This window comes from Phoca vitulina, unplaced genomic scaffold (genome assembly GCF_004348235.1).
Source record: "Phoca vitulina isolate PV1807 unplaced genomic scaffold, GSC_HSeal_1.0 scaffold9, whole genome shotgun sequence".
NCBI classification, from domain to species: Eukaryota; Metazoa; Chordata; class Mammalia; order Carnivora; family Phocidae; genus Phoca; species Phoca vitulina.
In genome coordinates, this window is record NW_022589712.1 from 61053342 (window position 1) to 61080942 (window position 27601).

A 27601-nucleotide genomic window follows, 5' to 3' on the forward strand; every position below is an offset into this window, starting at 1 on the left:
ACTTACATCATTTCAGTTGAGTATAAATACAGCCAATAATTTTATGCCCTGCCATAGATGTGGCAAGTATGGCAAATATTTAATAAACCATGAAACACCAAGAAAATAGTTACCTTTGCTTTACCTAGAGTAACAGACTGCTAAACAAGTGGATGAGGAATCAGATTTCTTATTTCAATTACATCTCCACGGAGCAAATATTAATAATCCTATTTTGTAAATGAGGCTCAAAAGGTTAAGTGATTTTTTTTTTTTTTTGCTCTAAATTGCACAATTAATGAGTAGTAAAACTGAGATTCCAGCCCAGAGACCATGCTTTTTTCATGACGCACGCTGCTTCAATGAAAAGCGAATAAACACCGTGAAAACTTGTGGAGAAATTGGAGGTGAGAGAAGAGAGGGAAGGCGAGAATAAGTGCAGTAGGAGCCCGAGATCGCTGCGCTGAGAAACTTTTGCGCTTAGTTGTTCCAACAAATATTTTCTACAACCCTATACAGCCAGAGTGATGGTCTTAGAGTAACCACAGTCTGGGAAAGAGTAAAAAAGAAAACAAAAGTGTAGATGTGGGGAGTGGAGGAAGAGAGAATAATGTCGTGGAGGTCATAGAACCAGCCGCTGGGATGAGGCGCAGAGTGGCTGGAGATGGTGTGTGGGAAATCCATTGACAAGTGCAGAACAATGAGATACATGGAGAGATGGGAGAGGTGACCCTTTCCCTCCCTCGGTGCTCCCACCCCTGCTGCTGAATAGCCTTTTGGGCCTGTATAGAGCTTGAGGAGGACTGAGAAAGAAAAGATGAGAACATCCATGCTTGCATGGCACTCTGATTTTTTTTTCTCTTTCCACTGTTTGAAAACAAAACAAAACAAAACAGCATGCCCATAGCAAAATGAATTAATTGAAATTTCAGTAACAGCAAGGAAATATAATGCAACAGATGAAACACACTACTTCCCAATTATATAGTATTCTGTTTCTATTCCAGAATTATGTTTGTAGTTTGATCTTAAAAAGAGAGAGAATAGTAAAAGGAGCAGCTACTTTATTTGATTCATTTTATTTTTCTAAACAGTATATAATTGTTTTAGAATGGAGTTAATTTTTTTCTTAAGAAAGCACTCTGACAAACAAAATTACAAAAAAGAAGAGAATATAATGAAAGTGTTAAACATCACTTGTTAGACTGTTTTTCTTTACAACTGATTTATATATGTTGCTAGTCGGAAGACTAATCAAGGCAAAATATCATTCAGAAAGCTTAAAATCTCAGCAAAACCTGCCTCCCCCCAAATCAGGCCAAATAAACTTTCCTGTTACTTATTTTTGAATAAATTGATTCGTATCTTCCAGGGGTTAAGTGGTCTCAAATTATTTTTGATAGCATTGATGTACATTTCAATTCACAAGAGAAAATCGCATAGTTAAAAGGATACCAAATTTAATGCCGTTCTTTGTTTCTAATTCTTATCTATACATTCATCTATAGCCATCCCAGACTTTTATGAATAATAATTTACTATTTTATGATCCATGTTTTTTGCTGCAAAATGCACAAAAGTAATTAAGCCAAATTGAAACAATTATAGAAATACACTATTCAATAACCGAGTTGCCAAAAAAGTTTTACTGTACCCTATGGAGGCAAAAAAAAAAAAAAAAAAAATGCCTATACAGCAGTAATATCATTCCACATGTTACATTTATTCCTGCAAGCCAGCCAAGCTCAAATTAATTGTACTGACTAAACTTTTCTTCTTGGAGAAAATTAAAGATATGCTGTTGTCAACACTTGAGCACAACCTTGCAGACACTTAAATGCAGAGAAGGGTGTGACATCCTGCCCCGGCTGCCTTGCGCTAATTAATCACTCTGGTATTTAGGACCATTCAAGCAGACAAATTAATGGGGAATAATTAGTGTATCTTTGTTCCAGCTCAGCTTTGCACACCAGACACTCTCGGGGAGAGAGGGGAGTTTGCAGAGCATGAGCCATTAGCACGTGCATAGTTTCACTTCTGTTCAGCAAGTTCTTCTGAGATTAAGAGAAAGGCCAAATTAGCAGACGTGTGACTGGGGTTAGGACACCCTTCTGGAAAGAAAGCCCTCTGTTTGGGTATCAGCTTTCAGAAGCAAGTTGTTAATCCAGATCCTGAATTTCATGAAATACAATTAAACCTCAGGGAAAAATAATTTCAGAAACCAAAAAACAAGTCCTTTCAAAAGTATAGTGAACACACTTATTTTTCTTCATATTATTTATATGTATTTATGTATCACAGAGGTAAATTCAACCCTCAGAAATTTCCCATTTTTCCTTATTATTGTTGGCTTTTGTGCACTTTTATTTAAAATGGATTTTTATCAACAAAGAGTATTTATAAATTTGTAATTAAATAGTGTAGACCATTTAACCTCTCTGCAGTCAGTGAAAACTCTCTTCAGATACTCCCTATGGCCTAAAACTTAATTTGCTTCTTCTGATGGGAATCAGAGTAGAAAATTCAGACAAAGTCTCCATATACAGTCAGTATGACCAACACAGCGCTGATTACATTTTGTCCCACTTTATGCTGCTGACGGGCTTCAATGTGCACGCTGACTGAGTGAAGGCACCACTTCTTACCAAAATATACTTAAAACTAAAAATTAGATGTTGACATTTACTAGATTGAGAAACTTTCATGATTTTGTCTCACTACAAATATAACAGAGAAAACCAACTGATTCATCAGAGTTCAGATTCTCCTGGATTAAACTCACCAGCTTTACTTTAATACATAGCTTCCTTCCCTCGCCAGACAAAAACATCCGATTCTTCCACAAATAATACTTCGAATACCAGATTTTATTCTGGTGCTACACTATTTCTGAGCTTTTTACGAGTAACAGTTTGCTATATAAAGAACTTATCTAAACACACTGCAAATAATTGTGTGAAAATATGTATATACATTCACATAATCACGCTTATTTTAATACCACATGTGAGTGATCTTTAATTACTTTTTTCATTTTTCTGCGATTTTTGTAAGGGAGGACTTTGATGACCTAAAGTATGTTTGCTATGTTTGAGGACTATTTTCTACATTTCATCCCCTAACTCCGCAGCTTTGTCCCCAAACAGTCAAGGCAGGAGTGACTGTGGTAGCAGCACAGAGAACATTCCTGCAAATTCCACACCCACTGTGGGAAGGTTTAGAATCCCTGATCCCCTCATTCTCAGAGAGCAAGGGAACCACATGGAAGGGCAGGCCCGAGAGGGTCAGGAGCTGTGGCAAAGGGAGACCACACAATGAGAAGACAGACTACATTCCGGATCAGGTTATCAATCCTTTTGTAAGGAAATTCCACCACCCGGAAATCCAAAGCTGAAACGACTGTGGGGCATCCGTGAGTGGGTGGAGTCCCATCACTAGCACATCACTTAATGTAGCATAAAAGAGGAATTTCCTCAGCTGGCATATGCCATCATTTGGGATATTGTTTTACCACATCTACCTTCTAGGTTTTACAAAAACACGATATTGTTAAGCATAATGCTCTTGAATTTGTACTGGTGGAGCGGGGGTGGGGGTGGGGGAGGGGGAGCCAATCACAAAACCACACATTCTTGCAATTTCTTAGAGGCGAGAAATGAATCTCTCTTCAGTCTCCTCCGAGAGACTAAATTACTGCCTACGATAAGCCCAGATGCCATTAGAAAGGCTTCCATCCTGGGAGTGGGTCCTCCTAGATCTTTGAAGGTGCCTAATCCTCATTAAAGGCAAACCCTGGGCGTGGGAGGGGCTGCGCGGATATCAAGGCACCTGAGGATGACTAAAAGCGCCGGCCCCATGTGCGGCTGCCGCTGAGCAGCAGAATGTAATTTAGTCGCACCAGCGGGAGCAGGGGTCAATGATTTTATATTAATGGGGATCACGACAGTTCTAAGCTGTGGCGTGCTTTGAAATAAGTGTTGTACAAGGCGGCAAAGAGAGCTGGGCTGAGGAAATGAGCTGTGTCACGGTCTCCTCATGCCTTGCAGCAAACACGGCAGTGTTTTTAGTTGTTACAGACTCTGTCCCATCACAATATTTTATAAACAACAATTACCTATTTCGCTTTGGAAAACTCAAACTCTTAAAGTGGTGCTGCTAAAGATGAGAAAATGCCTTTCTAATCCAAACAGGGGCCACGTGTGTGGCCAGGGAATACACTACGACCGGATGCTCAGAGATGAGAACTAACTTATGTTAATAAGTCTACGTGTGTTATGGGTAGTTGTTGTGCTGTTATTGAAAAGACGATGTTTCATTACCATACCTTGACATGTTATCAGAGTGTCCACACCTAAAAACAAAAGAAATGGAGAGGCAGTTAGAGGTGAGGATTTTAAATTGTGGTTAGTATTGGATCTTTGCCTGCAGTTGAGAGTACTATTATCAGAATTTATCCAAAATTTCTCTAAAATATAAAATTAGTCTCAAACACATTTTCAAGAATACCAGGTTTAGACTGCATATTAAATTTTCAGCAGATCACTATTAACTTCTTTTCCAATTAATAATTGGCTCTGGGGGCAAGGTATTCTTTTTGTCAGCGTCTCTGAGAGTACGGAAAAGCAGCAAAATAAGAGGTCTTCCAGACCTCAGGCATGGCCAGATCAGAAAGGGTGCATTGTATGTGGAAAACAACAGAGGTGTAACAAGGAAGGAGGTTTAGATTTTCCAATTTTTCCAAGTTTCTTTTGAAGCAAACAGGTCAGAGTTACCTGAGCCGATAGGGAGAAACAGATCAGCTGTCCCAAATATGACTGATTAGGGGAACTCTTTCATTAGGTGGATACCAGCTACCCAAGAGTTAGAAAAAAACATTCGCCTGTGAAAATGTGGATGTGCTGATCAGAAAAATAAAGTCTATTCTCATAAATTGCCACTTGGTAAAACAATTAATTTTCAGTATTTCTCTCATGTGCAAGAAGAGTCTTGGCTGGTCTTTGGGATAAGTGAACCGCTAGTGGAGAACAAAAGGGAACCACTGAATATTAATGACACATCATCTGAAAAATACTTTCTAGAAAACAAAATCTAAGCTTGACTAGCCTCTTTGAGATGTGCTTTCCAAACATGATGTGGAACAATAGTGCCATGACAGATGTTCTATGCAAAAGCTGACATATATAAAGATTCTACAGTCAGATATGTTTAGGAAACACTGCATTCTGTAAGGTGTTGTTGTTGTTGTTGTTGTTGTTTTTCCATATTCCTGAAGAACATTAACATATTAAAGGCTCTGAGAAGTCCTGAAATAAAGACTCTCTTTAGTTTCCTTTAGATCTTTATCTATCCAACTAATTTTATTATTACATCCCTCCTCCACCCCAAAACCTATTAACATCCCCTTCTCTGAAACACACTTTGGGGCATGCTGTATTAGAGTTCACTGAGCTGGTGAATATGAATTTTCATTAAGTGGAACTAGTAGATGTAATCTCAGCTCCAAGTTTATTCCCTTGCACGTAGGAACTTGTTAATGTAAGATCCGGGTGGTTAATTATCTCAGACTTTCAGAAAGTGTGCAATAAACTACATGGTATTTATAAATTAATAAGCAAAAAACTGGAGGGATACTCTCATTTCCAAGAACAAAAGGGCAGAAAATAGTAGGTATGTTTCTATCTACAAATGTGAGGAATGAGAGTAACCAAAGATTGGATTTTGATGTGGGGACCTGACTAATTTTTTAATTTTTAAAAATTTTTAAGTAGGCTCTGTGCCCAGTATGGAGCCCAATGTGGGGCTCAAACCCACGACCCTGAGAGCAAGACCTGAGCTGATACCAAGAGTTGGATGCCTAACTGACTGAGCCACCCAGGCACCCCATCATACTTTTAAATAATTTGGAATATGGAATCGTTTGGATGTTGCCAGACTGGAGATACATACAGTTTTGTTGGGATAATCCAACCCAGAACTAGGCTAGGTGAATGGGGCACTCAGGCACAAAATATAAGGGACAACAAAAAACTCAGTAATCAAGATACATAAATTTTAATCAATATTTTTTAAATTATGCAAATAAATAAAAACCCAAAATATCAGCATTTTAAATAAGAACAGGATTAGTGTTACAGATTTTTCCTTTTGCCTCAATGTGGCTCAGTACAGTACTGGGGATAAGAAAGTACCAGGAGACAAATGGCAGGAAGAAAGAAGCACTTAATTGGGAGTCCAAATTAGTCCTTTCTGCTAATAAATAGTCATATAACTTCAGAAAAACCTATCAATACACCATGTCTCTGCTTATTCATCTATAGAGAGAACAGCAGATCTTAAACCGTTCTGAGAAGAATTTGTTCAGTGGGATGTCAATAGGTGTTCAGCAAAAAACAAAGACAGGTAGTAATTTTGGTATCAACTATGTTGAGAAAAGCTGTATTGAATTTGGTCAGATTTCTTTGCTACAGGACTTCCCAGAATTTTTAACATGCTAATATATTTCATGGCTGTCTTGTAAGAAAATAGAGTACACAACAAATAGAACATTTATTATTTCGCAGAGATTATGCAATATGCTAAACCAAATGATCTGAGTTCCCTCCTCCCTGCAAAACTTTAAAATTCTAAAGAGATTTTTTAGAGGTTATGTGCATAGAGGAAATAGGAATTTAATTCAAATTAAAACTTTATAGAAAAAATGATTTTAACTATGCTTACAAAAATCTATATTTCTGCAAACATTTATAGCATAACAAGGTGACTTCATATTCAAGTTCCCTAAAACAGAGGACCTACATGCTGTCTTCAACAGCCAAAAATAAGTGTTAGATTAGGGCTGAAGTCCTGGTATTGAAACCTTACCATGTGAGGAATGGAAAGTGAACATTGCAGAAAAATGGTAAGTAGATGAGAGTAGATGGGAGAGGTTAATTTATGGGATTTTTAAATTTTTTAAATATTTTTAAAGTATATGAATATGAAGTTTGTGAATCAGTGTTAAAAAGGGATTATCAATCATAAAGACACACATATATAACACATAGACATAAACACAAACATATAGATTATATGTATATAAACAAATGGGTATTGAAGCTTGAAAGGGGTATTTTTAAAACATATAAAATAACCTTATACTCAGAGGTGATAAAATGATATCATTCTCAAGAAATAATATCAATGGCTTCCAAAATGCTTTAGAAAAAAATGATGAAAAACAGAGCTATGGAAGATTAATAATATATTTAGCAAGTTTTTTTTGAGGAGCTTGCTATCAAATAGTACAACTTAATATTGTACAAAGTGTCTCTTCAAACCTGTGCCTAAAACAAATGACTGAATTGGAACTTCCATGAATCTCAAATAGATATTATTTTTTATCTTTAAACTTTGTGAGAAATGCAGTTGTTTTCTTCTATAACCCCACGCCAGTTGTGTCAATCTATAATGACCACACCTAACGTTTTCAACTCACTCTCTTATAAACCCCATTTTCAACAACCCTTGACCCCAGAGGACCTATAAATTATTGAGCCTACCAGGTATTTATGGTCCTCATCACCCGTATGTCCCCACTTTCCCGTTTACACAGCTAACTTCCTCAGTTAGTTATATTTACTCCCTCACATACACTCCCAACTCCCCCATTCCTTTTCAATTCATTGTACCAAATCCCAATGGAAAACAACTAACCTGGTTAAATCCAACCCTGTCTCTTCTGGCACATAATTTGTACTGAGTGTGGCTGGAGAAACACACACACACACACACACACACAATGCTTTCTGAACTCATTTCTTTTTTTTTAAAATTATGTTATGTTAATCACCATACATTTCATCATTAGTTTTTGATGTGGTGTTCCATGATTCACTGTTTGCATATAACACCCAGTGCTCCATGCAGAACGTGCCCTCCTTAATACCTATCACCAGGCTAAACCATCCCCCCACCCCCCTCCCCTCTAGAACCCTCAGTTTGTTTTTCAGAGTCCATAGTCTCTCATGGTTCCTCTCCCCCTCCGATCCCCCTTCATTCTTCCCCTCCTGCTATCTTCCTCTTTTTTTTTTTTTAACATATAATGTATTATTTGTTTCAGAAGTACAGGTCTGTGATTCAACAGTCTTACACAATTCACAGCGCTCACCATAACACATACCCTCCCCAATGTCTATCACCCAGCCACCTCATCCCTCCCACCCTCCCACCACTCCAGCAATGCTCAGTTTGTTTCCTGAGATTAAAAATTCCTCATATCAGTGAGGTCATATGATACATGTCTTTCTTCGATTGACTTATTTCACTCAGCATAATACCCTCCAGTTCCATCCATGTCATTGCAAATGGCAAGATTTCATTCCTTTTGATGGCTGCATAATATTCCTTGGTATATATATACCACATCTTCTTTATCCATTCATCTGTCAATGGACATCTTGGCTCTTTCCACAGTTTGGCTATTGTGGACATTGCTGCTATAAACATCGGGGAACACATACCCCTTTGGATCCCTACATTTGTATCTTTGGAGTAAATACCCAGGAGTGCAATTGCTGGATCATATGGTAGCTCTATTTTCAACTTTTTGAGGAACCTCCATACTGTTTTCCAGAGTGGCATGCTCATGCATTGGAAGAACAAATATTGTGAAGATGTCAATGCTACCTAGAGCAATCTACACATACAGGGCAATCCCTATCAAAATACCATCAACTTTTTTCAAAGAAATGGAACAAATTATCCTAAAATTTGTATGGAACCAGAAAAGACTCTGAATGTTGAAAAAGAAAAGCAGAGCTGGCGGCATCATAATTCTGGACTTCAAGCTCTATTACAAAGCTGTCATCGTCAAGACAGTATGGTACTGGCACAAAAACAGACACACAGATCAATGGAACAGAATAGAGAGCCCAGAAATGGATCCTCAACTCTATGGTCAACTAATCTTTAACAAAGCAGGAAAGAATGTCCAATGGAAAAAAGACAGTCTTTTCAACAATGGTGTTGGGAAAACTGGACAGCCACATGCAGAAGAATGAAACTGGACCATTTCCTTACACCATACACAAAAATAGACTCAAAATGGTTGAAAGACCTCAGTGTGAGACAGGAGTCCATCAAAATCCTAAAGGAGAACACAGGCAGCAACCTCTTTGACCTCAGCTGCAGCAACTTCTTCCTAGAAACATCGCCAAAGGCAAGGGAAGCAAGGGCAAAAATGAACTATTGGGACTTCATCAAGATAAAAAGCTTTTGCACAGCAAAAGAAACAGTCAACAAAACCAAAAGACAACTGACAGAATGGGAGAAGATATTTGCAAATGACATATCAGATCAAGGGCTAGTATCCAAAATTTATAAAGAACTTATGAAACTCAACACCCAAAGAACAAATGATCCAATCAAGAAATGGGCAGAAGACATGAACAGACATTTTTCCAAAGAAGACCTCCAAATGGCCAACAGACACATGAAAAAGTGCTCAACATCGCTCGGCATCAGGGAAATCCAAATCAAAACCTCAATGAGATATCGCCTCACACCAGTCAGAATGGCTAAAATTAACAAGTCAGGAAATGACAGATGTTGGCGGGGATGCAGAGAAAGGGGAACCCTCCTACACTGTTGGTGGGAATGCAAGCTGAGCTCATTTCTAATCACAAACCTCAATTGTGTTCTGAGTGCTCAATGGTACTATAGTTCCATTCACTCTCTCCATCACCTACAATGATGACTTACTGATACCGTCTCCTCCTACAAATCTCCAGTATTTCCTCCCTCATGTTCAATCTCAGCAACCAATCTGCTTTCTATTTCACTAAGAAAACAAACCCATGCAAGAGAATTTCCACAAGCTTATTGAGATTTCTTCTTAATTCAGGCAATCTGCTTTTATGACTATATATTCTGCCTTTTCTTCTATTACCCTGGATAGTTTTGATCTGGTTCCCAGTTACCTCTTTGTCTTTAACACTTATCCCTTCTTTTCTACTGCCCCCAACCTAGCTCATTACGTTATAACTACTTTGGCCTCTCTGTGGCTCCTGCAACAAACATAGCATGTTCCCTACTCACTGCCTTTGAACTTGTTCTTTCCTCTGTCTCTAATAGTCTCAACTTGAATATTCACATGACTTGTTTTCTTCCTCCCTTCAGGTCTTAATTCACTTGTCACCTTCAGTGAACAATTCCTTGCACACCCTGTCTAGAATTTTGCATACACACACACACAGACAGACACACAGACACACACACACAACATACACCCTACACTGCTTTTATCATTATCTAACATACTACATATTTACATATTATTTTCTTTTTTTTAAAGATTTTATGTATTTGTTTGACAGAGAGAGTGAGAGAGAGCACAAGCAGGGAGGAGAGGGAGAAGCAGGCTCCCCACTGAGCAGGGAGCCCAATGTGGGACTCGATATCAGGACCCTAGGATTATGACCTGAGACAAAGGCAGACACTTAACCAACTGAGCCACCCAGGCGTCCCTACATATTTTCTTTAACATACAATTAACTTATTATTTTGTTCATTATATATTTTACTTATTCAGAATGTGAGCTCCATGTGGGCAGGTTTTTCTTCTTTGGTTCTAGTCACTGCTGTTTCCCCAGCACCAATAAAACAGGGCTGGAACATAAAAAGTACCCCAAACATATTTGTTGAGTAAATTAAATGAATGATGATTTCATTTGAGTTTAAAGCATTCATCTAATTATAGTTATTAAATAATTCACTCAGTATATAATATACTAGAGAGCAGGGTTAGAAACAATATAAGTGATCCTCAATTCTCTTATTCTACCTTTGTATTGCCTCTCAGGTTTTGGGAAAATGTGATCTTTTGCTATACAAAGTTTTCCATTTTTACATTATCAAACATGCCTATTTATTCTTTTCTGGCAACTAGATTTCCATTCTTGTTTAAGAAGGCTTCTCACAGAAACCCAGGTTGAATATGTAATCTCTAAAATATTTGTGCAGAATCTTTTTAAAACCATTTGGAATTTATTTTGTATAAGTTGTATTATAGTGGTCCAATTTATTGATTACATCTCCTATTTTGACTCCTATTTATTTAATCATTCATATAGAGTTTAAATCATTTTATCTAATTCCCATAACAGTTCTGTTTGGATTCTAACTGAAATTTCATTAAATTTAATAATCAATATTTGAAGAATTAACATTTTTTCCATATTAACTCAAGACTAATAAATGAGACGGTTCATAGTTTTCTAATTCATGCTTCTCTTATCAGGTTTTGGGTAGATTTCTATTGCTGTTTATATTTTGTAACAATTTTAATCACAATGGAATTGCATTCCTTGAATTTGAATAACATTCAGACTTAAAACAATCTTTTCTGGTGACTCTTCACCCCAATTTATAAATCATTAAATATTTCACACATATAAAGGAATATAAATAGCTATGGACCCATTGCCAAGCTAAAAAAAAAAAAACATTTCCAAAACATTTGAAAATCCCTGTGTTCCTTACATGCATAACCTTTTTCTTCCAACTCAGCAGTACCCGCCTTTCCAAATTTTGGATTTATTACTTTATGGCTCTTCTTCATCGCTTTACGATGTTTGTATTTATGTTTAAGATATATGGCTTAATTTGGCATGGATTCGATTATTACTTAACAGGAATAGTGCCACATGTATTTTTCTGCAGCATAGTTTTTTCTGTCATTTGTTTCTGAAAGACATTCATATTGTTGTGCATATCTGTAATTCTTCATCTTTTTACTGAGTTATAGTATTGCACTATAGTATTATATTATAATTTCTTTAGGCATTATTTAATCATTCTTTACTGATGGATATTTAGCATATTTCTAAATTGTTGTCATGAATGATAATTATGATTTTGCTTTTACAAATAATTATTTGATGAATACTATTTTACATGTGTCCTGGTTGACAAATGTATATATCCATGTAACCACAACCTCAATCAACTTATAGAACATTACATTTCCTCAGAAAGTTCTCTCATTATTCTTTCCAGTGATAGTCATTGTTCTGATTTTTATCACCATAAACTAATCTTGTATGTTCCTGATCTTCATATAAATGAAATTAAACAAAAAGTACTCTCTCTTTTCTCTGGCATTTGTATGTAGCTTCTTCTTAGCAAATAATAATAAAAATTTAAAAAGTTGAGATTCATCTATATTTTTGGAAGTTTCAGTAATTTGTTGCTTTTATACTGCTGAGTAGTAATCCACTCTGATTATATCAGAGTTTATTTACAAATTCACATATTATGAGCCATTTTGTTGATTTCAGGTTTTAGATATCATGAATAAAGCTGTTATGTATATCCTTGTAAAATTATTTTATGAATACACGTTTTTAATTCACTTAGGTAAATACATAGAATTGGATTTGTCAAATAGCTTTCCTAGGTAGTTCTACCATTTTACATCGCCACAAGCAATTTCGGAAAGTACCTATTGCTCTGAAACTTTGCTAACTATTGGCATTATTAGTCTTAAGTTTTAGCTGTTCTAATGAGTGTGAAGGAATGTCCCATTGAGCTTTAATTTGCATTTCCTTCATGGGAAAAAAACTGTTGATCAAATTTCCATATTCTTAGTAGTTTATATATCCTACTTTGTGAATGGTTTGCTCAATTTTCTAAAACTCATCCGAAAGGGTAAAATCCTTTCATTTTAAAATACTATCTTTTTATTATTGATTTTAAGTGTATTTTACATATTCGGGATTCATATCTTCAACAGATATATGTATTACATATATTTATCCCAAGTCTATGCATTGGCTTCTATTTTATTTAAAGTATCTTTTAAAGAACAGATTTTTTTGTTTGTTTTGAAGAGCAAATATTTTGCACAGTATGTAGTCCATGATGTTATCAGAAATGAGAGTACTTGTTATAATTTCCAAAGGTAAATCTTTCATTACTTTTCTAAACTCTTTAGTAGTGTGAGTACTTTTTTGGAAATTTTCTATTTTTAGGGACATTAATCATCCTTTCTGTCATGTATTTTCATGTAGCTATACCTGGTATTATCTCATAATTTTATATCTGTGTGATGTATGTAGTTATTTCTTCTTTTACATTTTTTTTTCTTTTTTCCTTTTACTCACTTTTATTCTTAATAAATCTCATGAGGTATCTCCCATTACAGGTCTTCCTCGACTTACAGTGGGGTTACATCTTGATAAACCCATCATAATTTGAAAATGCATTTAATTCACCTAATGCACAGACCATCATAGCTTAGCCTAGTCTACCTTAAATATGCTCAGAACGCTTATATTAGCCTACAGTTGGGCAAAATTCCCTAACACAAAGCCTATTTTATAATAAAGTGTTGAATATCTCGTGTAATATGTTGAATACTATACTCAAAGTGAAAAACAGAATGACTGTATGGGCACAGAATTATTTTAAGTATATCATTTGTTTGCCCTCATGATCATGTGGCTGACTGGGAGCTGTGGCTCACTGTTGCTGCCCAGCTGCATGTATCACTAGCCCTGGAGATGATCCAAATTCAAATTTTGAAGTACGGTTTCTACTGAGTGCCTATTACCTTTCTCACCATGGTAAAGTTGAAAAATCGTAAGTCAAACCATCCTAAATCAGGAACCATCTGTATATTATAGATGTTAAACAGTCTTGATTTTAAATTTTACTGTTTTCTATATTCTACTTTATTAATTTCAACTTTGATTATTTTTTATTTATTTTTATTTTTTATTTTTTTGTAGTTTTTAATTTTATTATGTTGTGTTAGTCACCATACAATACATCATTAGTTCTTTTTTTAAAATTTTTTATTGTTATGTTAATCCCCATACATTACATCATTAGTTTTAGATATAGTGTTCCATGATTCATTGTTTGTGCATAACTCCCAGTGCTCCATGCAGTACGTGCCCTCCTTAATACCCATCACCGGGCTAACCAATCCCCCCTCCCCCTCCCCTCTAAAACCCTGTTTGTCTCTCAGAGTCCATACTCTCTCATGGTTCATCTCTCCCTCCAATTCCCCCCGCCCATTTTTCCCTTCATTCTCCTAATGTCCTCCATGTTATTCCTTATGTTCCACAAATAAGTGAAACCATATGATAATTGACTTTCTCTGCTTGACTTATTTCACTGAGCATAATCTCGTCCAGTCCCATCCATGTTGATGTAAAAGTTGGGTATTCATCCTTTCTGATGGCTGAGTAATATTCCATTGTATATATGGACCACATCTTCTTTATCCATTCATCTGTTGAAGGGCATCTCGGCTCTTTCCACAGTTTGGCTATTGTGGACATTGCTGCTATGAACATTGGGGTGCATATGGCCCTTCTTTTCACTACATCTGTGTCTTTGGGGTAAAGCCCCAGTAGTGCAATTGCTGGGTCATAGGGTAGCTCTATTTTTAAATTTTTGAGGAACCTCCACACTGTTTTCCAAAGTGGCTGTACCAACTTGCATTCCCACCAACAGTGTAAGAGGGTTCCCCTTTCTCCACAACCTCTCCAACATTTGTGGTTTCTTTCCCTGTCCATTTTGGCCATTCTAACTGGTGTAAGGTGGTATCTTAGTGTGGTTTTGATTTGGATTTCCCTGATGGCTAATGATGATGAACATTTTTTCATGTGTCTGTTAGCTATTTGTATGTCTTCTTCAGAGAAGTGTCTGTTCATCTCTTCTGCCCACTTTTTGACTTGATTATTTGTTTTTTGGGTGTTGAGTTTGAGAAGTTCTTTATAGATCTTGGATACCAGCCCTTTATCTGTAGTGTCATTTGCAAATATCTTCTCCCATTCTGTGGGTTGCCTCTTTGTTTTGTTGACTGTTTCCTTTGCTGTGCAGAAGCTTTTTATCTTGATGAAGTCCCAAAAGTTCATTTTTGCTTTTGTTTCACTAGCTTTTGGAGATGTATCTTGAAAGAAGTTGCTGTGGGCGATGTCAAAGAGGTTACTGCCTATGTTCTCCTCTAGGATTTTGATGGATTCCTGTCTCACATTGAGGTCTTTCATCCACTTTGAGTTTATCTTTGTGAATGGGGTTAGAGAATGGTCGAGTTTCATTCTTCTGCATGTGGCTGTCCAATTTTCCCAGCACGATTTATTGAAGAGACTGTCTTTTTTCCATTGCATGTTTTTTCCTGCTTTGTCAAAGATTATTTGACCATAGAGTTGAGGGTCCATATCTGGGTTCTCTATTCTGTTCCATTGGTCTGTATGTCTGTTTTTGTGCCAGTACCATGCTGTCTTGGTGATCACTGCTTTGTAATATAGCTTGAAATCAGACAACGTGATGCCCCCAGCTTTGTTTTTCTTTTTCAACATCTCCTTGGTGATTCGGGGTCTTTTCTGATTCCATACAAATTTTAGGATTGTTTGTTCCAGCACTTTGAAAAATGTCATTGGAATTTTGATCAGGATGGCATTGAAGGTACAGATTGCTCTGGGTAGCATAGACATTTTAACAATGTTTATTCTTCCGATCCATGAGCATGGAATATTTTTCCATCTTTTTGTGTCTTCTTCAATTTCTTTCATGAGTGTTTTGTAGTTCCTAGAGTATAGATCCTTTACCTCTTTGGTTAGGTTTATTCCGAGGTATCTTATGGTTTTTGGTGCTATTGTAAATGGAATCGTTTCTTTAATTTCTCTTTCTACAGTTGCATTGTTAGTGTATAAGAAAGCAACTGATTTCTGTGCATTGATTTTGTATCCTGCCACATTACTAAATTGCTGGATGAGTTCTAGTAATTTGGGGGTGGAGTCTTTTGGGTTTTCCACATAAAGTATCATGTCGTCTGTGAAAAGAGAGAGTTTGACTTCTTCTTTGCCAATTTGAATACCTTTTATTTCTTTTTGTTATCTGATTGCTGTTGCTAGGACTTCTAGTACTATGTTGAACAACAGTGGTGAGAGTGGGCACCCTTGACGTGTTCCTGATCTTAAGGGAAAGGCTCTCAGCTTTTCCCCATTGAGGATGATATTCGCTGTGGGTTTTTCATAGATGGATTTTATGAGCTTGAGGAATGTTCCCTCTATCCCTATACTCTGGAGAGTTTTAATCAGGAAAGGATGTTGTATTTTGTCAAATGCTTTTTCTGCATCAATTGAGAGGACCATATGGTTCTTCTCCCTCCTTTTATTACTGTGTTCTATCACATTGATTGATTTGCGAATGTTGAACCACCCTTGCATCCCGGGGATAAATCCCACTCGGTCGTGGTGGATGATCCTTTTAATGTATTGTTGGATCCTATTAGCTAGGATTTTGTTGAGGATTTTGGAATCCATATTCATCAGGGATATCGGTCTGAAATTCTCCTTTTTGATGGGGTCTTTGCCTGGTTTGGGGATTAAGGTAATGCTGGCCTCATAGCATGAGTTTGGAAGTTTTCCCTCTGTTTCTATTTTTTGAAACAGCTTCAGTAGAATAGGTATTATTTCTTCTTTGAATGTTTGGTAGAATTCCCCAGGGAATCCATCAGGCCCTGGACTCTTGTTTTTTGGGAGGTTTTTGATCACTGCTTCAATCTCGTTACTGGTTATTGGCCTATTCAGGTTGTCCATTTCTTCCTGTTTCAGTCTTGGCAGCTTATAGGTTTCCAGGAAGGCCTCCATTTCATCCAGATTGCTCAGTTTATTGGCATATAGTTGTTGATAATAATTTCTAATCATTGTTTCTATTTCCTTGGTGTTAGTCATGATCTCTCCCCTTTCATTCATAATTTTATTAATTTGGGTCCTTTCTTCTTTTGGATAAGTCTGGCCAGTGGTTTATCAATCTTATTAAGTCTTTCAAAGAACCAACTTCTAGTTTCATTGATCTGATCTACTGTGTTTCTGGTTTCTAATTCATTGATTTCTGCTCTAATTTTAATTATTTCTCTTCTAATGGGTGGCTTAGGCATCGTTTGTTGCTTTTTCTCTAGTTCTTTAAGGTGTAGAGTTAGTTGGTGAATTCGGGATTTTTCTATTTTTTTGAGTGAGGCTTGGATGGCTATGTATTTCCCCTTTAGGACCGCCTTTGCAGTATCCCATAGGTTTTGGACCTATGTCTTTTCGTTCTCATTGATTTCCATGAATTGTTTAAGTTCTTCTTTGATTTCTTGGTTGACCCAAACATTCTTGAGCAGAGTGGTCTTTAGCTTCCAAGTGTTTGAATTTCTGCCAAATTTTTTCTTGTGATTGAGTTCCAGTTTTAGAGCATTGTGGTCTGAGAATATGCAGGGAATAATCTCAATCTTTTGGTATCGATTGAGACCTGATTTGTGACCCAGTATGTGGTCTATTCTGGAGAAAGTTCCATGTGCGCTCGAGAAGAATGAGTATTCTGTTGTTTTAGGGTGGAATGTTCTGTAAATATCTATAAGGTCCATCTGGTCCAATGTATCATTCAAAGCTCTTGTTTCCTTGTTGATTTTCTGCTTAGATGATCTGTCCATTGCTGAGAGTGTAGTATTGAGGTCTACTACAATTAACGTATTGTTATCAATATGACTCGTTATTTTGGTTAACAGTTGGCTTATGTAGATGGCTGCTCCCATGTTGGGGGCATAGATATTTACCATTGTTAGATCTTCTTGTTGGATAGACCCTTTAAGAATGATATAGTGTCCTTCTGTGTCTCTTATTACAGACTTTAGTTTAAAATCTAATTTGTCTGATATAAGAATTGCTACCCCAGCTTTCTTTTGAGGTCCGCTGGCATGGAAGATGGATCTCCATCCCTTCACTTTCAGTCTGGATATATCTTTAGGTTCAAAATGAGTCTTTGTAGGCAGCATATGGATGGGTCCTGTCTTTTTATCCAATCTGCAACCCTGTGCCATTTTATGGGAGCGTTTAGGCCATTCACGTTGAGAGTGATTATTGAAAGATATGAATTAATTGTCATCATGTTGCCTGTGAAGACGTTGTTTTTATAGATTGTCCCTGTAAATTTCTGTTGTAGATCACTCTTGGGGTCTTTCTCCTTTTATAGAACACCCCTTAATATTTCTTGCAGGGCCGGCTTAGTGGTCACATATTCTTTCAACTTCTGTGGGTTGTGGAAGCTCTGCATCTCTCCATCCATTCTAAATGAAAGCCTTGCCGGATAAAGTATTCTTGGCTGCATGTTCTTCTCATTTAGTACCCTGAATATGTCTTGCCAGGCCTTTCTGGCTTGCCAGGTCTCTGTGGATAGGTCTGACGTTATTCTGATGTTCCTCCCTCTGTATGTAAGGAATCTCTTCCCCCTAACTGCCCTTAAGATGGTTTCCTTGGTTCTAAGATTTGCAAGTTTTACTATTACATGCCGGGGTGTTGGCCTGTTTTCCTTGATCTTAGGAGGGGTCCTCTCTGCCTCTAGGACGCAAATGTTTGTTTCATTCCCCAGATTAGGGAAGTTCTCAGCTACGATTTGCTCAAATACATCTTCTAGCCCTCTCTCTCTCTCCACTCCCTCCGGGATTCCAATGATTCTGACATTGGAACGCCTCATGGTGTCACTTATTTCTCTGATTCTATTTTCATGGATTCTGAGTTGTTTTTCCCTGGCCTCCTCTTTTCCCTTTTTATCTATTATACTGTCTTCCAGATCACTTATTCTCTCTTCTGTCTCAGTTACCCTAGCTGTTAGATTATCTAGATTGGATTGGATCTCATTGATAGCATTTTTAAGTTCTGCCAATTCACCTTTTATTTCTGCCCTTAGAGACTCTATGTTGCCATTAATTGATTTCTCCATTCTAGCCATTGTCTTCACAATTGCTAGCCTGAATTCCATCTCTGACATCTTGGTTATGTCTGCATCCATTTGTAAATCTGCAGCATAAGTCATAATCTCTGAGTCTTATCTGTTTTGGGGGCTCCTCCTCCTAGTCATTCTGTTGATGGGTGTTTGAGGGAATGTATAGAGTCCAAATTATTGACCAGAACCCAAGCAAGATGCACCTGTTTTCTTGGGACCTTAGGGTTGCTGGCCTCTTGTTTTCCCAGCCTGTCTTCTGGGGGAGGGGCCTGCCGCACTGTTACTCAGGCAACCCTGTTTGGGTGGAGTTGCCCTGCGCCCCTGTGGCGGGGGATGGGCTCAGCGGGAATCAGTCTTTGGGGCTTTTGTTCTCTGGCGCCTTTCCCTGGCGGCTTTCCGTGTCTCTTCCACGAGTCAGAGCAGAAGAGACCGTTTCCAATCCTCTGCCTCAGAGCAGAGAGACCTCAGTCTGTTCTTCAGTGAGCTCTCCAGGCCACACTGTCTCCGTTTCTGTCCGTGCTGCTATAAACTGCAGCGTCCTGGGTTGTGCGCCCCTCCGCAGCGCCCCAGTCCTGCCTCCAGGTCGGGGCACGTCTCTGCCCTTTGTGCTTCTAAAACCGCCAGCCGCTCCCAGTTCGCACGCGCGCGACTCCGCTGCTCCGGGTTCCCACCCCGGGGGTTGCAGTTCACGGGCGGGACCCCGGCGCACCGGGTTTCCATCTCGGAGGCTGCAGTTCGCGTGCGCGCGACCGTCGCTCCGGTTTCTGTCTGGGGGGGCTGCAGTTCACGTGCGCGTGACCCCGCCGGTCTGGTTTTCTACCCCGGGGGCTGCCCTAAAGTTCTTTCCCGATGCTACCGGTCTGCGAGTCTGTGCCCCGTCCGCAGCGCGCGAGGCTGTCACTCACCGGCGGTGTAGGATACCCATGGCCAGGCACCCTCCCACCTCCGTTTATCCTCCGATATCTGCCCGCAGGATCTCGGCTCTCCGCTTCCTACCTCAAAACCAACTGCCTGCGATATTCTGTTTGTAGAGATCCAGATCTTCTTACATCTCAGGCTGGTTTGGTGGGTGATCAGAGTGGTCTGGTAGATATCCAGCTCAATTCCGGGGACCAGTTGAAATAGGGTCCCCTACTCCTCCGCCATCTTTCCCCTCTCCCAATTATTTTTTATTTTTTTAAAGATTTTTTTATTTGAGAGAGAGAAAGAGCGGCGAGTGGGGGGAAGGGCAGAGGGAGAGATAGAATTCTGAAGCAGGCTCCCCACTGAGCCCGGAGACTGACACAAGGCTGGATCCCAGGACCCTGAGAACATGACCTGAGTGCAAATCAAGCATTAGCCGCTCAACCGAGTGAGCCATCCAGGCATCCCTAATTTCAATTTTTAATTTTAGTATGTTCCTTTCTACTTTATTTTGCACTATTTTATTTTTTCTAAATTCATAAAATAATTTATATATATATATATTTTTATTTATTAAGACATGAATAGTACATTTTCCTCTGGGTAGGACTTTTGCTATGCCCTTACAATTTTGTCATGAAGTGATTTTTTTTCTTTTTGGCTTTCTAGAGATATCATAATTTCCATTTTTTTCCAGCTTGATCCAATAGCTATATATTTTCCACAAAATAAATAACATTTTTAATTTTTTTATTATGCTTTATTTATTTGGTAATAATGAGTGGAACCTGTAAAGAAATTTTTTGTTTTAATTTTTTTAAGCTTTTCTTGTGGCCAAGTATGGACAGATTTTTGCACCAAAAATAAGTATCTTTCCTTTTCAAGAGCTATAAACTCGGGGCGCCTGGGTGGCTCAGTTGGTTAAGCGACTGCCTTCGGCTCAGGTCATGATCCTGGAGTCCCTGGATCGAGTCCCGCATCGGGCTCCCTGCTCGGCAGGGAGTCTGCTTCTCCCTCTGACCCTCCCCCCTCTCATGTACTTGCTCTCTCTCATTCTCTCTCTCTCAAATAAATAAATAAAATCTTTAAAAAAAAAAAAAAAAAGAGCTATAAACTCCTATGTATAGCTAATATGCAATGTTATTGATTTTATAATTCAATTTATTTTTATGACTATTTTTCCTATCTCTCTCCAAACCCGATAGAGGATAATTGAAATATCCCTTTACAAACAGATTCAGCTATTTTGCACCTTGTCATATACAAGATCATGGCATATTTATATGGCATATTATAAATACGGCATACTATAAATAGTGTGTGTTATCATTACTTAATATCATTCTCATTTTCTGCCTTTTAACACTGATTGTGATATGTCTGATATGACCACTGACATTTTACCTTCTTTACTTTTGCCTAGTGTTTCTTTCCCTATCCCTTCTCTAAGTTTGTATTTAATGCATGGCATTATTATGTGTCTTATATTCTCTAGTGCATTGAACTCAACCTGACAGTCTCTGTCCTCTAACGAAAAAATTCAGTCCATTTATATTTAATGTTATTTTATAAATTTGATTTTGTTGATTTTACCTAATTACATATCTCTTATGTATTAAATTTTCTTTTTTTCTCATTTGACCATACTGTTTTCATTCCATTTTAGCCTTGTAAATTTGAAAGTAGTACTACAATTTATCATGTTATTGATATTATCTTCCTTTCCTATTTATATAATCAGGCACATATTTCTCTATCATGATTAAAAAGAAGATGCTAGATATTTTCCCCACTCAGGTGCACTCTTGTGTACATCAAAATGCTTTACTTTCTTTTACCCAAGACTTATCCCTCACTGCAGTAAGATTAGCTCAGAGGAATAAAATCTGTTCCTCACACTCCTACCTCCTTTTCCTTCTGCACAAAGAGGAGACATTTGGAAAAAATTTCCTTCCTTACTTCCTTCCTCAGCTTATTCTGACCTCCAACCCTAATTTCTATGTTTTGTTGAGATAGTTACATATTTTAAATTTGACATGGTTATTAAAATTTACTTTACAGAATAACTGTCCCATCTTTGTCACCCCCTTCTTTTTTTTTTTTTTAATTTTTTTTTTTAAGATTTTATTTATTTGTGAGAGAGACAATGAGAGACAGAGAGCATGAGAGGGAGGAGGGTCAGAGGGAGAAGCAGACTCCCTGTTGAGCAGGGAGCCTGATGTGGGACTGGATCCCGAGACTCCAGGATCATGACCTGAGCCGAAGGCAGTCGCTTAACCAACTGAGCCACCCAGGCGCCCCCCTGTCACCCCCTTCTTGAGATTTCTCTATTGTTCATCTTATTCAGTTTTTTTAAAAAAAGATTTTATTATTTATTTATTTATTTATTTACTTATTTATTTATTTATTTTAGAGAGAGAAAAAGAGAGTGTGTGCATGAGAAGGGGGAGGGGAGCGGGACAAGCAGAGCCTGACATGGGGCTTGATTATCACGACCCTGAGGCCATGACCTGAGCTGAAATCAAGAGTCAGATGCTCAACCAACGGAGCCACCCAGGCACCCCATTTTCTTTAGAGTTTTTAAGTGATTTCCACAGAAGCAGTACATGGGTATATTAGTGAAATTTCTGTATATCTTGCATCTCTTCAAGTGTCTTTTTCCCACCCTCACATGTGGATAATAGAATTCTTGGGATGCCTTATAATTTCACTAGAAATATGCATTTTTTCTAAAGTCAGGATCCAAAAACTGGGCACATTTGAATTAAAAGTCTCAGCTTTTAATATGGTATTATTTTCCTCTTTAATCTCTCTCTTAATACCTTTAATAACCAGTTATAAAATTTATGTAAAATATAATTGCATTGTCAACATAATAATAAAACACTAATAAATAATTTAATACAAAACATGAGATCACCTAATAAATAATTTAGTTTTATTACTAAATTTTCAACTTTATATTATATATATTATATATAGGAATTAAAAATATGTGTCATACTCTATACTACATAGTAGTGTAAGTATAATATCACATTAGTGTATCATATAAAATATATAGTTTATTACTATATTATAGTTTTAAAATTTTATGTTACTGTAATTTTTACAATATTATTTGAATAGACATACATTGCTCTTAGATATAAAATTTTAAGTGGTATCAATTCTTTCTTAATATTAATTTAGATAGCTAATGCAATGCTAATCAAAATCTGAAAGAGAAATTTCCTGAAATTGATATACTATTTATTTTAATAGACTTATTTTCCTATATTTTATAGCAAAATGGCAAAATGGTCCTAATGTTCACCTGCAAAATACACTATGAGAATATATGTATTAATCAGCACTCATACCCCATGTCATAATCCAAAATTATTGCACAAGGATTAAGGTGTTAGATGATAAAATAAAAACTAGAGGAAAATTCTATCAGTTTACCTTTCAATTCTCTAGATGAGGTCAGACTCCAAACATAAGTGCAAGCAAAAAAAAATCATGATAGAAAACTCCAAGGATTTGAGTTTTGTCAAAATTAGGTATGTCAAATATATACAAAAAAAAAAAAAATGAACAGGCAAAGAAATGATATTTGGAAAAACTTACTATAAATATATAAAGAGATTTATAATATTAATAGATAAGTTCTTGCCAATCAATGAGAAGTACAAATGCTTAATATGCATCTGAAAAATATTCAACCACATCTGCAATCAAATAAATGCAAATTAAAACAAAATGCTCTTTTTCATCCGTTATGTCATCAAAAATTTTTCTAATAATTACTTTTTTATCTTTCTTTTAGTATTATACCTCGTGGGATACAGGAGAACCAAGAATTAAGCATAATCTCAAAGTATTGGTAGACATTTAAATTGAAGTAATTAAGCTGGATATAAGTTTTATACTTATAGTTATAAGTATAAATTTTGGGGGATTTATTTTGTGTATGTATGTGGTGAAGAAAACCAAAACTTTATGAATGAGAATATTGATTATAACATCACCTAAAGCAATAAAACACTGTAAACAACCTAAATGCCCAAGAGTAAGGGAAGAATTAAATATATTTTGGCACATACATTTGTTGAAACATATAGAAACATTTAAAATATTTTAGATTTTAATATAATGGGAAAATAATAAAAGATAAAGCTAACTTTAAAAAATCAGAATATATGCTCAATATTTAGAAGATTTGCAATTCAATAAAAACAATATACACACAGAAAAAAGATAATATACTAAACGTTAGCAATGCTTCATACTCAAGGATGTTGTTAAAGAGCTATTCATTTTTCTTTTTAGACATTTTTCTATATTAGTATTTTTCTACAATAAACAGCCATTCTTTGATATCAGAAAAATATTTAACATCATAAAAGTTGTCAATACAAAGTGATTAATGGCAAATGATAGAAATAGATCATCATCTAGAACATAGTAGCTGTTCAATAAATATTCATTGAATGTCTTAGCACCCAATATTAATTCTTTTACATTTTATTGTCTTTTCTCTTTCTCAATCTTTTGTTTCCTTATATTTTGTTTCTATATCCTCATTTCTTGGATTATTTTTTCCACAATTGCTCTAAATGCTTTTGTACTGTTGCTCACTATTTGTCATCATTTTTGTAAATGACAATAATAAACTGATGAATTTATATTTTGTGGTCATATTATCAAAGATTAAAACTGTAGTCCACTTTTGTGTACATATTATTCAATCTTTAGAAAAAAATTGTTAACAGAAAATGCCAAAGGGAAAACTGAGGCCAAGGGCCAAGTATAGTAAGAGAATGCTTAGGTGTTTGGAAAGTTCTGACTCTCAAAGATGGGATGGCCATTGAAGTAAGGCATGCTGGGCACCCAAATTACTAATCTTTATAAGATAAAATGATGAAAGAAATAGTAATTAAGAGTGATACTATAGGGTGAACATTTGTGTCTCCACCCCCCTACCCCCGGCAAATTTATATGTTGAAACCAGTCCCCAGTATGGTGGTATTTGAAAGGGGGCCTTTTAGGGATGATTAGATCATGAGGGAGAAGCTCTCATGAATGGGATTCGTGGTTTTATAAGAGATTCCAGAGAGCTCTCTTGCCTCTTCTTCCATGTAAGGACATAGCAAAAAAAGACAACTGTCTATAAACCAGAAGTGGGCCCTCACCAGACACTGAATCTGCCAGCACCTTGATCTTGGAATTCCCAGACTCTAAAACTATAAGAAATACATTTCTGTTGTTTATATTCTACCCAATCAATGGTGTTCTGTTATAGTTGCCCAAACAGACTAAGACAAGTAAGGTTTAATTTTTTAATACGATCAGTTGGAAGTATTTTGCTTTGAGCTTGACTTTGATGGAAAGTTAAACTACCAGATTCAGATGGATTATACAAAGGCATGTATTTTTAGTCTTTCCTGTTTTTTATTTAAGAGTAGCTTCATATTAGAATTCCTGCCTTTAGGTGTAATAGATTAAATATATCGATTGGGGCGCCTGGGTGGCTCAGTTGGTTAAGCGACTGCCTTCGGCTCAGGTCATGATCCTGGAGTCCCAGGATCGAGTCCCGCATCGGGCTCCCTGCTCAGCGGGGAGTCTGCTCCTCCCTCTCCCGCTCCCCTCTCTTGTGCTCTCTCTCTCTCAAATAAATAAATAAAATCTTTAAAAAAAAAAAATATATCGGTAAAAGCAAGTCCCCCATCTTGCCAAAATACAAGGCAGTTTGGGCAAAATAATCCTAAGTGATGCTTAGAAATTTACTTGAGTCTTCAATAAAATCATAGATAAAGCATGAGCACAGGAGTTTATTGCAGATAAAAAATATTTATCAAATGTTTTCTGCCCCACTTACCAAACACAGATAATTGATTTCAGTGCAGATGTGGTTTTTGGCAGTGCTTAAACTGCAAATTCTTAATTATGTAGGAAAGTTGAGCCTGAAAAGTAAAACAAAGAAACACGTACAAACTAAATGTCAAATGTAAAAGTAAAGCTTGTTTTATGGAAAACAATTGGTACTTCTCATTTTATCAAAAAGAAGCAAGCTTACAAATTGATCCATATATTTCCTTATAAATATAAAACCCCTGCCATCATTGCCTTTGGTTTTTCCCTTAGCTGTTCAAGTCTGAATCTGACAGATGTTGATTAAATGTGTCTATTCCATTTACAAAAAACAGATTATTTTAATTGCTGGAATATACCAATAGATATTCATAACATTATCATTCCATCACAGTACATCATGATATTTCTTTAACTACCATTTACATCTTGATATACTCTTTAACTTTTTTTTTCATTTATGCTGTTATTACCCAAGTAATATAATATGCTGTAGTGGTTTTAAACTCAATACTTAGTAAATTAATTCCCAGTTGTCTTCATAAATACTCGAGAGTACTAGAAGGTTGCATACTACCTAAGCTATAAAATATTATTAGGAGTTTCTAGTGAAATACGTACTTTTTACTCTATTTTGCAAAATTATTTAATGTCACTTAATGCCACCTGATGGCATCTTTATAGAGGATTGCTACTTTTAAAGGAATTTTAAAAGACAGTAAAAAAAAAAAAGGATATTTTAAAGTAGAAAGATGACTTACAGCTATCTTTCAAAGAATTTTTCAAAATATGCCCAACTTTCATACCTCAATAATACTCTTGAAAATAAAAATCTCAAAATATTGTATAAAACCTCCTCCTTTATTTAAAGAGGGAAATGTGCTTGTGTGTGTGTGTGTGTGTGTGTGTGTATAAGCAAGCCAGAGTGTGAAAGATTGTGAGAGAGGAAAAGAGAAATAGAGAAATAGAAATCAGAAGAAAATAAAAAGAGAAAACTAAAAGAGAAGTCAAATGAATAAATAAAACATTGGGTCCACCTAATGTATGTAGGAAAATTAAAGTCAAAGCATATTAAACCCCCCAAAAAATCACTGTCTAATTCTTCTGTATGCTTTATTTTACTTAGACCTCTTGAGAGAAGTCAGAATTTATCACCAATCACCCAAACACTGGCCTAGTATAACTTTTCATCCTCTCTTGAAATTTCAAAAATCCACAGATATCTTTAAACATGAGTCCTTCTAGGGCCCAGAAACAACAGGCATTCCCTATGCTGTAGCAAAAGAGAAGATTCACTATGAATCAAAAAGGAAATGAATGTAAAAAAGAGGGCAAAGAATGTCACACGTACAGCTTGCCACTGTTGTTGGGCCTATTTTTCCTTTCACTGGGTCAGTGACCTCAGTGTTCACTACTGTCAAGTAAAATGGTCTGAGCAACACCTGTTTTCCCCAAACCCTTGACCCTTACTCAGCTGGCAGCATTGACAGGCCCTCATGAAGTGCATAGTAATGGAGTCAAGGAAATGGGCAGCTGCCAAGGGAATTGTGCCATACTTTTTGACTTGTCCACTTATACAGTATCTCTCACCTCATTTGTAATGGAGAGAAATGTGTTTTAAAATTGAAGACAGTATTGATTAGCCTAAAAAGCTTTAAATTGCGTTTCAAGATATCACAGCTTTATTCACTGTCACTTGTCAGCAAATGACCTTGTAAAATATTTGAGCCTTAAAGCATTCAGATTTTATTTTCCATTGTGGTAAATATTGCTTCTACTGTGTCTCTGCTGGATATGCATCACCATTTATTTGGCCTCTACCAAGGATCTTGTTATGTCCCCACTGAAATAGAAAGCCCAATTTTATTGGGGCATCTCCTATTGTCATTGGTGACCTACAGAAGACAACTACAAAGGAATTTTTCAACATTCTGTCTTTATTCCCTAATCTGGGCAAGTTAATTTCTAAATCAGGAGCACAGCTCATGCTCTGAGATAATCTTTTTAGCAACAACCTGGGGATACTCTTCAACCTTGAATTCAAGTCTAGATCACATTTTTCTTTAATTTCAAGTCTTTCTAGTTCTTGGCTTATTTCTTTATTTGTCTT

General features: G+C 36.6%; 1 long non-coding RNA gene across 1 annotated transcript in view; it reads right to left on the reverse strand.

The window, feature by feature from the left end:
* Nucleotides 1-25679, reverse strand: part of LOC116634651 — a 127894-nt gene extending 102215 nt beyond the window's left edge. The window contains exons 1-2 of the long non-coding RNA XR_004300014.1: nt 25499-25679; nt 4304-4330 (exon numbers count right to left, since the gene is read on the reverse strand). This is a non-coding gene — a long non-coding RNA (uncharacterized LOC116634651). The remainder of the gene's footprint in view (nt 1-4303; nt 4331-25498) is intronic.
* Nucleotides 25680-27601: the final 1922 nt, after the last annotated feature.